Source organism: Spermophilus citellus (assembly GCF_964194105.1).
Source record: "Spermophilus citellus genome assembly, chromosome: 3".
NCBI lineage: Eukaryota > Metazoa > Chordata > Mammalia > Rodentia > Sciuridae > Spermophilus > Spermophilus citellus.
In genome coordinates this window covers 181,900,945-181,916,023 of record NC_138184.1, presented here as the reverse complement: position 1 = coordinate 181,916,023, position 15,079 = coordinate 181,900,945, and the positions used below count along the sequence as shown (strand labels likewise).

At 36.0% G+C, this 15,079-nt stretch overlaps 1 long non-coding RNA gene across 1 annotated transcript in view; it reads left to right on the top strand.

Annotated features, from left to right (window-relative positions):
* LOC308645155 overlaps positions 1 to 15,079 on the top strand; it is a 321,762-nt gene that overhangs the window by 305,460 nt on the left and 1,223 nt on the right. The gene's annotated exons all lie outside the window — the stretch shown is intronic.

Below are 15,079 nucleotides of genomic sequence, written 5' to 3'. Positions count from 1 at the left end.
AACAAAGGGGTGGGAGGCAGTGGAATGAGGAAAAAAATGAAAGGAATATCAACAAAAAAATTCAAGAAATTTCCTTAGGTTCTCAGCCACTGAACAATCCTTATATTTGTATACCAAGGAAATATACAAGGATGATTAAGAGACTATCATGAACAATTATATATTAACAAACTGAATAACTTAGAACTAATGGGTAAACTGCTAGAAACATACAACCTAACAAGACTTAATTATGAAGAAAAATGATTAAGGAGAGTGAATCAGTAATCAAAACATCTCTCAACAAAGAAAAGCAGAATTCTTCCACCAAACATTTAAAGAACTAATATTAATCTTTCTCAAACTTTTTCAGCAAAACTCATTTTATGGGCCAACATTATACTGACAGCAAAGCCAGACAAGGACATTACAAGAAAAGATAACAGGAGCCGGGCACAGTGGCACACGCCTGTAATCCTAGCGGCTCCGCAGTTTGAGGCAGTTTGTGGATCTCAAGTTCAAATCCAGCCTCAGCAATTTAGTGAGGTGCTAAGAAACTCAGTGAGACCCTGCCTCTAAATAAAATACAAAAAAGGGCTCGGGGTGTGGCTCCGTGGTTGAGTGGCCCTGGGTTCAATCCTCAGTTTGAAAAAAAAAATCCCTATGAACGTAGATACAAAAATCCTCAACAAACAACATATTGAGCATACTTAAACCAATAATCCAAAATTGAAATCTGAAATATGACTAAACTTAAAACTCAAAACATTTTTTTCTCTGATTTAGGAGAATTTCAGATTTGGAGATTAAGGTAAAGGCTAATTATTGATAAAGCCCATGCAAATACACACCTATCTAGAAAAACTCTGTAATTTCAAACACTTTCAGTCTCAGGAATTTGGGGAAAGGAATACTCAGTCTGTACCATCAAACTGAATTTTAACAGCATATTAAAAGGAACATTCACCATGATCAAGAGGGATTTATTTCTGGAAGGCAAGGATGGTTCAACAAATCATTAAATATAACATGCATTTATTAACATATAACAGAATGAAGGACAGAAACCATACGATCATCTCAACAAATGCCTAAGAGACATTTGACAGAATTTAACATCTTTTTATGATAAAAATTCTCAATAAATTAGGCATAGAATGAATGTATTTCAACAAAATAAAAGCCACATGCATAAAGCCCACAGCTAACATAACTCATGGTGAAGACCTGAAACCTTTCCCTCTGAGATCAGGAACACTATAAGGATACCCATTCCTGCTACCTCTGTCAACATGGTACTAGTTTTAGAGCAGTTAGCCAAGAAATCAAACAAAACAAAAGGCATCCAAATAGGGAAAGAAGTAGTGAAGTGTTTTGTGTTTGCTTAGCATATGGGTTCAATCTCCAGCACTGCTAAATAAATAAATAATAGATAGATAGATAGATAGATAGATAGATAGATAGATAGATCTGCCAAACCTTTGTCCCAGGGCAGGATACTGTGGTTATTATACTAGAATACAGGAAAAAGAATGATCTGCACTTTGTCTTTCAAAGCTGTTCATTATAGAAATAGCTTTGGAAAGCCAGTCCAGAGCAAAGCTGTCAGTGCCTTCCAAGAAGAAATGCAAAAGAATGAAATGAACTAGCTCCTGCTCACCTCTTGACCTCATCTTGTAACCACTCTTCTGCCTTATTATGTGTAAGGTCAATTTCTACCTTGGGACTTTTGCATTATATATTTTCAACAAAAATGTGTTACTACAGATCTGTGCAACTAACTCCTTCTAATTTGTCATATCTCAGCTCAAATGCAATTTCTCCAGGGAGGCACACCACACTCACTCCCTGTTTTATTTTATTCATAAATCTAATCAATGTTGAAAATCATGGTTTATTCATTCACTTATTTGCTTACTGTCTGTCATCCCCAGTAGAATATTGCTTTCATGAGAGAAGGAATATTTTCTGCCTTAACAATGCTGTTCCTCGCATCCAGAAACAGGCCTAACAACTAGTAGTTGCTCAAAAAAAATCTTGACTCTGATATATGAGTAAGTAAATACAGGATGCAAAGATGAGCATTACAAAATCTGTAATGTTCATTAGTTCACTATATTAATCAAACAAAAAGAAAAAAACATTATCTATACTTATGCCAAAAATCAACACATATTCATGATTTTAAAATATGATAAGCAACCTCAAAAAATACAAAATACTTGGAGATCAAACTAAAAAAAAGAGGTGAAAGACATCTACAATGAAAACTACAGAACACTAGAGAAGGAAGTTGAAGAAGACCTTAAAAGATGGAAAGATCTCCCATTCTCTTGAATAGGCAGAGCTAATATTGTCAAAATGGCCATAGTATCAAAACTCTTATACAAATTTAATGCAATTCCTATTAAAATCCCAATGACATTCTTCATAGAACTAGAAAAACAATCATGAAATTCCTTTGGGAAAATAAGAGACCCAGAATAGCCAGAGCAATCCTTAGCAAAAAAAAAAAAAAAAAAAAAAAAGTGAAGCAGGAGGCATCACAATACCAGACCTTAAACTATACTTACAGAGCAACAGTAACAAAAACAACATTATATTGGCACCAAAATAGACATGTAGACCAATGGTATAGAATAGAGGGCACAGAGACCAACCCACATTAAATACATTTATCTCATACTAGACAAAGGGGCCAAAAACATACATTGAAGAAAGGATAGCCTCTTCAACAAATGGTTCTGGGAAAACTGTGAATCCATAAGTAGCAAAATGAAACTAAGCCCCTATCTCTCACCCTGCACAAAACTCAACTCAAAGTGGATCAAGGACCTAGGAATTAGATAGAGATGTTGCACCTAATTGAAGAAAAAGTAGACCTAAGTCTTCATCATGTCAGATTAGGCCCCGATTTCCTTAATAAGAATCCTAAAGTGCTAGAAATAAAATCAAGAATCAATAAATGGGATTCAGTTAAACCAAAAGGCTTCTTCTCAGCAAAAGAAACAATCATTGACAAAAAGAGAGAGTCTACAGTATGGGAGCAAATTTTTACCACATGCACATCAGAGAGAGCACTAATCTCCAGGATATCAAAAGATTTAATACCACAAAAACAAACAACCCAATGAATAAAGGGGCTAAGGAACTGAACAGACACTTCTCAGAAGATAAACAAGAGATCAACAAATATATAAAAATGTGTTCAACATCTTTAGTAATTAGAGAAACGCAAATAAACCTAAGATTTCATCTCACCCCAGTAAGAATGGCATTAATCAAGAATACAAGCAATAATAATTGTTTGGAGAGGATGTGGGGGACTGAAAATTGTTGCACCCACTTTGCAAGGCAGTGGGGACATTCCTCAGAAAACTTGGAATGAAACCACCATTTGACCCAGCTATTCCACTCCTTGGTCTATACCCAAAGGACTTAAGCTGAATTCACAATAGCCTAACAGTGGAATCAACCTAGAAGTCCCATCAATAGATAAAAGGATAAAGAAACTGTGATATGTATACACAATGGAATATTACTTAGCATTAAAAGAGAATAAAATAATGTCATTTGCAGGTAAATAGATGGAGTTGGAGGGCATGATGCTAAGCAAAGTAAGCTAATTCCAAAAAACTGAAGGCCGAAAGTTTTCTCTGATTAGTGGATGTTGATCTATGATAGTGGGGGAGGCATGAGAAGAATGGAGGAAATTTGGATTGGGCAAAGGGGAGAGTGCGAGGGGTTATGAGGGTAGGAAAGACGGTGGAATGAGATGGACATCATTACCCTAGGTACATGTATCATTGCACAATTTGTGCGTCTCTACACTATGTACAACCAGAGAATTGAAATGTTGTGCCCCATTTGTGTACAATGAATTGAAATGCATTCTTTTGTCATGGACAACTAAGTAGATCAAATAAATAAATAATAATAATAATAATAAATTTTAAAAAAGAAAAGTAAAATATGATGAGCTAAAAATCAAAATTCATTTTTCTTATTAAGGATATGAACATGTAATTATTTAATAAAACTCTAAAAGTATTTCCATTAAAGTTAGGGAAAAAAGAAGATGTTTGTTAATGCTGCTATTTAACAACATTAAGAAAAAAATGAGATATAAATATTTGAAGGCAGCAGTAAAATTTGTTCATGTGAGGGGCTGGGGATGTGGCTCAAGTGGTAGCGCGCTCGCCTGGCATGCGTGGAGCACTGGGTTCTATCCTCAGCCCCACATACAAATAAAAAAAATAAAGATGTTGTGTCCATCGAAAACTAAAAAATAAATATTAAAAAATTCTCTCTTTCTCTCTCTCTCTCTCTCTTTAAAAAAAAAATTGTTCATGTGAGTCCTTTTCAAGGTGGAATAACCCAATAGACATGAACTTCCACTATTAAAGAACATACTCTGAAAGTAGAAAATGACGTGTTGTTCCTCTTTGTACACCTATGCTACTAACATCTTAAATTAAAAAATAAGCCTTGGTTACAGCTGAATTTGTTCAGTTTTTCAACAAATTTATATTGGGCACCTACTCATTACCAGTCACTCTTTTAGCTGTGTCTAGGGACACAGAACAAAACAGATTCAGAAATTCATGCAGTAATCAAACTTAACTTCCAGTGAGGAGAACAGACAAGAAACAGCTAAAGTAGTAAGGTATATACTGAGTCAGATAAAGACAAGTGCGAGGAAGATAATAAAGAAGACAAGGTATCTAAAAAGTACTACAGTGTCGGGGAAGGTATGGCAGAGTAGAATGCAGGGGTTTGCTGAAGCAAATGTGTTACGGAAGAAATGTGCTACTGGTGAAATGACCTTTGAGCAAGACATGAGGACAAATGGGGAAAGAAGGAAAAGTGAACACCTGTGTGATAGCTTACTCATCTCCTGTGGCTGGAGAGCAGTGGGATGCGGAAAGAACAGTAGAATTTGAAGTCAGAGAGTGTTGCAGCAAGAAGGCATTATATCATACTGGGCTTCGCAGACCATTGTAAAGATTTCGGCTTTGACTCTGGGAAGCCAACAAAAGGTTTCAAAAAAAAGAAATGATGATCTTACCTAAAGTTTAACAGACTCACTCAGGCTGCTGGTTGTCATAGAGATTGTGGCAGGTAAAGAAATAGGAAGCTGGTAGATGTCTATTGGGATCCATTACAATAGCCCAGATATGAGGTAAAATTGACTACAGAGATAGTGGAGGAGATGACAAGACGTGTTTATATTCTGCATATAATTGAAAGAAAGACATGAAAAGGTTTGGTGATAAACCAGATGTAGACTGAGGTAAAGGGAGAAATAGAGGATATTGCTGAGTTCTTTAGCTTGAGTAACTGAAAAAATAAAGTTCTGTGTTTAAAAATGAAGAAAACTAGAAATAAAGCTTGTTTGGGGAATTAAATCACAATTTGGCTTGGGTTATGCTGAGTTTGAGATGCCCACTGGACAATCAGAGTTGGTAGTTTGGAGTTCAGAAAAGAAGCTGTCTAGAAATAGAGATTGGAAAGTTAGAGAGATCCAAGATGGCGGGACAGAGGGAGGCAGCATTCTGTGTCACTCCATGACTTGGGACTCAAGCAGTGAGAATACTGTTTCTCTGTGAGCAATATACCTACTCTCATGCAAGAATCATGGCCACTGTGCCAGTGCAGGGCTCCAGGCCTCAATGTCAGAGAAGGTCTCCCAACTACTTGCCCATGCTGGACTACTGGGTGCCCAAGTGGGACCATTAGCATCAGCATCCACTCAGAACTTTCAGCCACCCACCTGAGCAAAATCCCGGACGCTGCTCCCACACAGGATACCCAGCAGCTACCCGCGCACAGGAACTCTGGCTGACACTCCTGTGTGGACCCCCATTTACCAATGTGGGGCTCCCCCAGTTGCCTCCATCTTGGGACTCTGCAGCAGCAGAGCTAGTCCCCTACACACTGTAGCCTGCCTGCACCCAGGAACTTCACACAGGCTCTGAAGTCAGCCAACAGCCACACACTGCACACCACAGTTTGTCTGTGAACACATGGTTCAATGCCATCACCTGGCTCCCCCCACCTGGCCCAACATCCCATCACTGAAAGCAGGCATCATCTTTAGTGAGGGCAAGTCCCAGTTTGGAACTCTGGTTGGCCAGGTTCCCAGTTTCTAACTACCCCCTCACCCCAGTAGCCACAACCCTGGCACCGTGACACCCTAGTTACCTTCACCATCCAGAGGGCAGAGATACCAGCTAACAACAGAAGACCCCACCTATTGGATGAGAAGGGAAGCAGGAAAGATACTGATCTCCAACCAAAACAATCCTTGTTTCTTACTCCAAGATTTTTTTATTTTTTTTTTCTTCTCCTTTCCTATTCTCCCGCCCTCACATCCCCAACATATGTGAAACCAAGTACTTGAGTGAATTAGGATTTTGAGGTCTGGGATATCCAAACAGTATATTACAGTTGTGTTATATAATCTTTATTTTTCCTCCAATTTTTACTATTTTAACATTTTTAATTTTTCTTAATATATGTGTTTGTTTTATGTACTGTACTGTCTTCTCACTTACTTTTCTACCCAAAATTACTTCCTCTCTATTCTCCTGCTACTAACCTTCTTCTTTACATTTCTCTTCTATACTTCCTAAGATATAATAACTCTATATCCTCACCTCCTACGTCCTCATCATATCATTCTACACCTTACCTCAGTTCTTTGTCCACCATTAGAAACTATAAACCCTTTTACAAACCTACTGATTATAGTAGATAATAATTGAATTCACCATTTCTGTACATTGTGACCAAATGCAGGCACCCATGTGGGCTTACTGCCATGGTCTGGATACCATTTGAGTGTGTTCCAGAAGGGTTCATGTGTTGGGAGTTTGGTCCTCAGTATGGAAATGGTGGAAGGTGGTGACCTTAATGGTAGCGCCTATTGGGAGATCACTGGGGCCACCCTTGGAAGTGATTAAGATAGTTCTGTAGGATCCTGAGCTAGTTCTCTGGAGAGCCCTATCAACACTGGCTTCTGGGCCACAGTGCAACTGTTCCCTCCCACAAGTACTCCCACATAAGGATGCCATTCTTCAACACCTTACCAGACTGGCATCATGCTGTTGACTTTCAGTCTTCAAAAAACTGTGGGTAAGTAAGCATCTTTTCTTTATAAGTTACTCAATAGTGAGTATTTCATTATAGTAACAGAAAACAGACCAACATATTCACCTGTGTCACCCCTATAGGACTTGGAGGCCATGGGATATTGGTACAGACTTGAAGCAATGGCTACCTCTTTTGCAAAGAGTTCTTTTTCTCTGACCAGCACCCAAGAAACAGTGATAGGCAAACTTATTAGTTTGCAAGTGGGCCAAAATCCAAGCCCTTCACAGTTCTTAAAACTATATGACTATGATAAAGAGGTTTCTTAACCTAAGTTTCATTTTCCTTACTTGCAAAATGGGGTATCAATAGATTCAATATCAAAAATGCTTTTAAGGATTAAATAAAATAATGTACATAAATAGTTAGCAAATAGTTCCTGGCATACAATAACAACTTTGCCTCAGTCTGGCTGGGCACAGAATCACGAGCCACTCAAGCAGGAACAAAACTTTATTTTTGAAAAAGCCGCCAATACTCTGTACACACTGGCAAGCCAAAAACCGGTCCACCCACGCGCGCGTCTACCGGAACCGCCCCCCCCCCACCTCCCCGAATTCCCTCCTACTATCCTTCCCCAACCAATGGGAACTCTCCAGGAGTCCCGTAACATGAGTCCCTAGCAGGCTAAGGTGAACAGCAGGAGTCCAATTTCCATATGAATGTAAATCTTAACATGATCATATCATCTCAATGGCTAGCTGGGGTCACCTTACAACCGAAAGTGCCATGCATCATATTATTTGCTTGTGGCTCCTAGCACAACTTTATAAATGTTAGCTAACCACTAATAAACTATTTCTAATACTTCCAAAAAGCTAATGATAATTATACATTAGTCATGCCTCAGAAGTATTAAAAAGTATTCATTTCATTCAGTAGGAAAAAACACTTTCAAAATACAACATAATAACTAGCCAATAGTTATACTAATTACTTAATCCTCATAGATAGGTTGATGTTATGGTGCTTATAAGAAATCAGAACAAAATGGTTAAGCAATATATTCAGGATGACTGAGCAAGAAAGCAGTAGATTTGTGATTCAAATCCAGACAATATGAATCCATGCTTCTACACCACTACATTGTATGTCATTTCAATATAGGAATCAATGGAAACCAAAAAAGAAGAGGAAAGGGGTACTTGTAACCAAGAAAAAACCTTGGAACTGTTATCTCCCTCTAATCTGAGATTCAGCAATGCCCCAAAGTATGTTAGTAGTGGTCAGATCTAGAAGAAAAATAAAGACGTTATAACCAGAAACTGCCTTTCATTTTTTTAATTGAAAACATAAAACATGATTACGATTTAAACTGAGGAGAATTCAACAGCATTTTTTTTTCACTTAACCTACTTAGGATAAGTAGCTAATTATAATGGATCTTAATACTCCCTATATGTGTATTAACATGCTCCATTTTTATAACTCACTGTAGCAAATATGAAATATAATGACAAAGCAAAAATGACAAATATAAATGACAAAGCACAGACATTGCAGTTCACAATGTAAAATGTTGTGAAATTTCCACCTAAAGAGGTAGGTAGCATCATATAGTTTGAAAACATTTTCTAATTAATGTCTTTCCACTATTGATGTTAATTTTGTTGCTGTGATATTATTTTTAAGAGAGCAATATGTGCATACAAAAAATAATAAACTTAATAGAACAGAAAGGAATAAAATAGAAAGTGTATCTTCTTATTTGCCAGATACCTTAATTTTATTTCTCAATGTTAGACAATGTTTAGAGTTTATCTTTTCAGAAACTGTCTATGAAGGTACAATTATATATTTAAATTTGTTTATGATCATATAAACATATCTTTATATATGTAAATTATTATTATATATTTAAAATTGATTCTTTTACAACTTACTTTTATTTAATATTTACATAACCCATTCTTAACACTTGTTTCTACATAAAACATACTCTTCTACCTCATTCTTTTCAACAACTTCATCACAGGACCAAGTCCACATTATATTTAGCTGTTGCCCAAACACCTTGTACCTTTACCTCGGTATACAAGTGTAAGTATATGTTCCTAGAACTAGAATGAGCAAATCAAAGAATATGCAGATTTAATTCTGTTAAATCCCATCAAATTGCTTTCCAAAAAGGCAGCACCATACTACAGACTCATGAACAGCCCCTTGACTGCTTCCTTGTGTTCTTATATTTTTTATTAGTTTTAATTAAATACTCTTTTGTTATGTGTGTGGTTATATTTCCCATTACATGTGTTGTTTATGTTGTCTTTTGCTATATCCAAGTTTTAAATTGTTAGGTAATGAAATGTATCCATATTTTTGCTTATAAGAGTTTCCAAATTTCACCATATGCTTAGAAAACCTTCTCACAATGAAATGTAAGTACACACATAAAATGAGGTGAATCCATCAATGATGGAAACTGATTCCAAAATATATAATATTGAATGTAAAAACAAAGTGCAGAACAGTATGTACAATGTACAGGTGTAACTACAGGTAAAAGGCAGAATGATCATGGCTCATTTTTTTTCACTCTTTGAACTTTTAATCATTCATGTATTATCTAAACGTTTTGATTTTACTAAAATAAAAAGCAGTTTCTATTATGAATGCATACCAAATAAAGCTCCATTGTCACTTATAATGCACGATTTCATTTACCATTTAAAGCTTGTTGGTGTAAGTATTAGGACAGAGATCCAGTCCTGCTTTCTACCAGATTGGCCTGGTGAATTTTTGTTTGTTAAGAGGCGAAGTCCGCAGTAGAGGAACAGAGTGACTGGTGAGCAAAGTCTGAAAGCCCTCGGCTTACTAAGGAATGAAGGAAGGCGAAACGTTTTCTAATGCCAGACATGGGCTACACTTACGTTTTGCTTCTGTGCTATTTCCGCGATAAGCACTTTGGGTGTGAGGGGATGTACACCTCCTAGCTTGACGCTGCTGCAAATCCCAAATCAGAGAGGTGAAGCTAGAAAAGGACGCTTCTCAGGGCTTTTGAAGTGGAACATCCGGACTGGGCAGGTAGTCGCAGAGCACAGGCGGGATCCCAAGGAAAGGGCAGCCACACCTGTCCTACCAGGCTAATAAATACAGCTATCCCGGACCAAGCGGTTTTGGAGGCTCTTCCAAGCCGGTCTTCAAAAGACTCTGTTGCAGGCCATATCCTAGCAACGGCCTTAGCGTCCCTCCCTCCTGCTGGGCCCCGCCCTCGAGCCCTGAGGAATTCCTTGGGTGCACCAGGCCCAGAGTAGGGGTGTGCCCAGTGGTTACCTAGGTCGGGGAGTAACCCTTCCCTAAGAACGTTTACATTTTTGAAAGGAAATGAATGTTTCTCTGAAACAAATGCTGATCACAATTTAAGCTTACAGGTTTTTAAAAAATCAGAATCCAAGAAAATAGAAATATCAAGTGGAGAGGTTAAGCAATTGACAAAGGAGAACTTGGTGTGTACAACAGCAAGTGCCTACTTGCTTATTTTGCTTTCAGCTTCCTTGCAGCCTAAGACAGTAACTATTAAAGAGAGTTCTCTTCACAAGTTGGGACAAGCAAAGCTTTTGTTAAGCACTCAGTTGTAAAGGACTTTTGTTCCTATCACTAAATTCTTTTTTTTAAAAAAAAAATATGGACACAATATCTTTATTTTTATGTGGTGCTGAGGATGGAGCCCAGTGAAATTCTTTAAGCTTTAAAAGAAGATAGGAATAGTGTTGGGTGAAAGATGATGTTCTTGTTGCAAATGTATCAACAAATTTCATGCTACTATCTCATAATAGCACGTAAAACGTATTATTACTAAGCACCTTACTTATATTTTTAACTTAATGCTTGCAAAGATTTTATTGAGGATCTAGTATGAGCTCCATTTTACTGAGAAAACTAAGGCACAAAGAGGTTTAAAGAGAAACCAGGATTAAACCCAAGCAGTCTGACTTGAGGCCAGATTTTAAACCACTATTCAACACCCTTCCATATTTAAAACGGATGTAGAATAAACTAAAATTTTTGTTTATATAGTACAGGTCCACTCCCTCATTCATAATGGTGTCATTTCTTTATGCCATTTTGCTAAAATTGCACTCCTCTCTTCAATGACTTCCTAATGTCCAATACCATTTTTGAAATGGGATACATTCCAGCTATGCTGTTTCAAAATGCATATTTCTTATTAGAATATGAAGTACTGTATTCTTAAATAAATTGGTTTTGCTATAGGGATGATTTTAAGTAAATGCAAGTCCATTTGAATCACTTCCATACATTCCAGTAAAGGATAAAGGTAGACCAGGTGTGGAGGTAAACAGACAAGTTTTTCCAAAAACCCACTCCCAGCTCCAAAATTATAATGCATCTTAAATTTTTACTAGCAATAAGAATTACATTGGTTTTAACACTTTTTTGTCTTTTCTTTAAAATTTGTCACTCATGATCATGTTACAGGCAGTTTGAAAACACTAGCATTAGGGATATGACAGGAATTGGAGGGAAGAAAACAGACAGTAGAGAACTCTAAGTATTAGTCTCACAGTGTTAAATGTGACCTGTTACCCAGTATATGTTCATATTTTGTTTACAGTGTGCATGGAATTGACTTTACACAACTCAATTTTACAATATCTTACCTAATCTGTAGAATTTCTAGGTCGTTTGTGCAGCCTGGAGAGATTGTTAGCACATCAAAATCACACACACACATACACACACACACACACACACACACACACAGTTGCTTCATTATATGTGAATGTAAAATGAATGAAAATGATCATTAGGAAAAAAATTCAGTTTCAAAAGTAGAAGAGTAATTTTCAGTATCATTTTCCATTTTGTTTTTAACCATAAATCTATACATTTTCTCAGGATTTATTGTTCAAAATGACTTATTTCTTATGAAACATCTACTTTCATTTATCTCAGCATTTATATAAACAATAAGTCCTTCTTTTGATGTGCTTATATTTTTACAAAGATGCCATCTAGTGGCTTTATGAAATCAATTACTTCCAAGCATCTTCCACTGCTATGCCAAGTTGAAATAAACAGATATTAGAATAATAATTGAGAAAATTAAGGATCTGAAAATTATGTTTTGGGAATTATCTATATAGATTAAATTTGTATCTTGTTTGTGAAATTTTTAAGAGACAGGAAATACAGATGGAGAGTAACTTTTTTGAAAACTTTGTGGGTGAGTCAGATTTTTTATATTTATAGAATATTTCTGATTTCTGAAAGGTAATATGGGCATATATTTTATATTACATAACACATTCAGTGAGTCTGGGGAAACCATCGAGAATCAAATACATTAATACTTATATGGCAAAAATATACTCATATTAAGATGGAATAAAGACCACAAATAGCGTTCCATCAATTGTTTTGTTTTCAAATGAGTTATGAAAAACTGCACTTTAAGAGATTTGTAAAATTTAGATAAGTAACCATGGGCCTGTTTTGCCCTTCAGAAAAGGAGTACACCCTACAGTTAGAGGAAAAGATTAAAATACAATGATTATAAAATAATACTTATCTTTAGGAAAGTTAAAGGATTCAGCTAATAATTTTTGTTTTGAAGATCATGAGAAATCCACAAAAAGAATCTTTGCAATGCTTTCACTTATAGAAGCTAATCTATAGTAACTTACATACAAACACAGAACAAAAAAAAATAGCTGCTATAAGATCACTTTGATAGTTTTAAGCAATGCATGGCAAACTCTATGGAACATTCCAAAAAAAAAAAAAAAAGAAAAGAAACCTTGGATTTGTTTTTTGGTTTCTTTGTATGATTTGCTCCTATGTTCCCATACCCTACCACTATGTTCATGGAAGTTTGTGTTGATGGCACCATGATCAGCCTGGCTCCCTTATATGAGCACTCTTTATCAACTCTTCTTAGAAAAGTAGTATGAAAAAGAAACATTAAAATTCTGGCATTTAGGAAAGCCTATGCAAAGTCACTTATTTTCTCACTACTTTTATTAACTACCTAGAGTTTTAGCTTATTACTTCTAAATACATTTTCAAATAAATTTCTCCAGTCCCCATCAATAACTCAAATCCTTTATCACATTAATCTAAAATCTAGAATCTCACTGAAAATCAGGTTTTAATGGAAAAAATAGCTTTCAGTAAATACAAAAATATGCCTATTATATGCTCAACAACTTGGTACTTAACCCTAAACCCCAGAATACACTTGTACAGGGGGATTAACTTCTGTTAATATAACCATGGAGGCTGGGGGGTTGGGGGGGATTGATATTAGCTTATATGTGAGGATATTCCTACAGACATTATTTTTTCTTCCTTTGAAAATAGTCATAGGTATTATCTTTTTTTTTTTTTTTTAAATACCTAGCCTTATATTTCTGACTGAATCTTAGGATGAGAAAAGGAAAAAGCTCATAAGATAAGCACTTTTTCTTTCATCCACCAATTTGAGGGAAAGGCAGGGTGAGAGAATATTGTAAAAGGACACATGGAAACCTGACAACATCACATTTGCTACAGATGACAGTTTGTTTAGTTGTCCAGCTCCTGCTGTTATAGGAAGAATGGCAACCCTGAGATCTGAGCCTTATTTCAGTAGGGGGCCCTATGTCCTGTTTGTACAGGATACCTATCATCCTTATGTAATTATTAATACCTTCTTTCACTTCAAAATCATTCCAAGTTGATTATCCCAAATAAAAGTCATTTCATCTGAAAAAATGTCCAGAAATTAAAATATTCTGAAGTATGGGTGTGAAAGGGGTATCAATTTTGATATCATTTTCTTGTTTGCAAAGCTCAAATTGATTAGTTCTCTTTCTTCTGAAACAGTCAGAGTAAGGTGATTAACCTGAATGAAATCTATCAGGAGCCTACTGCAAACCAAAATAAACCATTCTGAAAATTATTCAAATTCGTCTAGAAACCACTCAGCAACACTGAAGATCTGTGAATAGAAGAATCATTTGCAAAATGGTCAGAATACTTAATATGGAAGTTTATAGGAAGCAAATGGTAAAAGATTTGAAGGAATAAGAACAATCAGGTGTAAAGTTGTGCACGCAGCTGTAATGCCAGTAAGTGCAAAAGAGTGATGGACCAAATCGCACTGCCTTTTTGATATCAGTCCTTTTAACATTTTGTGCAAATCCAAAGATCATTGCACAAAGTGAAATCCAGTTTACTACTTCTGTTCATATTATTCTTTACAATTACTTTGACAGAAAAATTCAAGGGAGCAAGATCTAGGTTTGTTGGATTCAGCTGATATGGTATAGGCAGAAATGACAGCATCCCAAGCATATTAGTAAAGAACAACATAATATAAAGTTAGGAGCATGAATCCTAGAACCAGACTGTCTAGGTTCAAAATTTAACTCCATGTCTATATGACCTTGAATATATTATTAAGTCATTTCTTTGTCTCAGTTCCTCCAGCACCCCACATTACACATAATAGGGCAGCACTATTCATGATGGATTCCATTTCCTTATGAGAACAGAGATAGTTCACAGTATCTTCCTCTTACCAAGTTGTGGTGTAGATTTAATGAATGAAAGTATTTAGCACAGTACCTGACATTCATATTTGTCTCAGAAATCATTAACTATTAGGTTTACATACTAGCTATTATTCTACAAGTACGTTATTCTAAAACTGGCAATTCTATTGCAAACACGAATAAAGTCCCCTTTAAATAACAAAGCTATAGAAGCACTGCTGGTGAAATATAAAAGATACTCAAAAATCATGGGAGAAATGGGACTGAAAGTATAGTAAAGACACAGCAAAACAATTTTTTAAATGTCCCCAAAGTATCCTAAAAAATTTGGTTAGAAAATTAGCTTGAAAGCATCATGCACACATGCTTTACAGTTACATATTTTGACCTTAGCAAATATACTACATATTTAAGTAAATGTTGAACTGAAAAAGGAAGTTAAATAATCT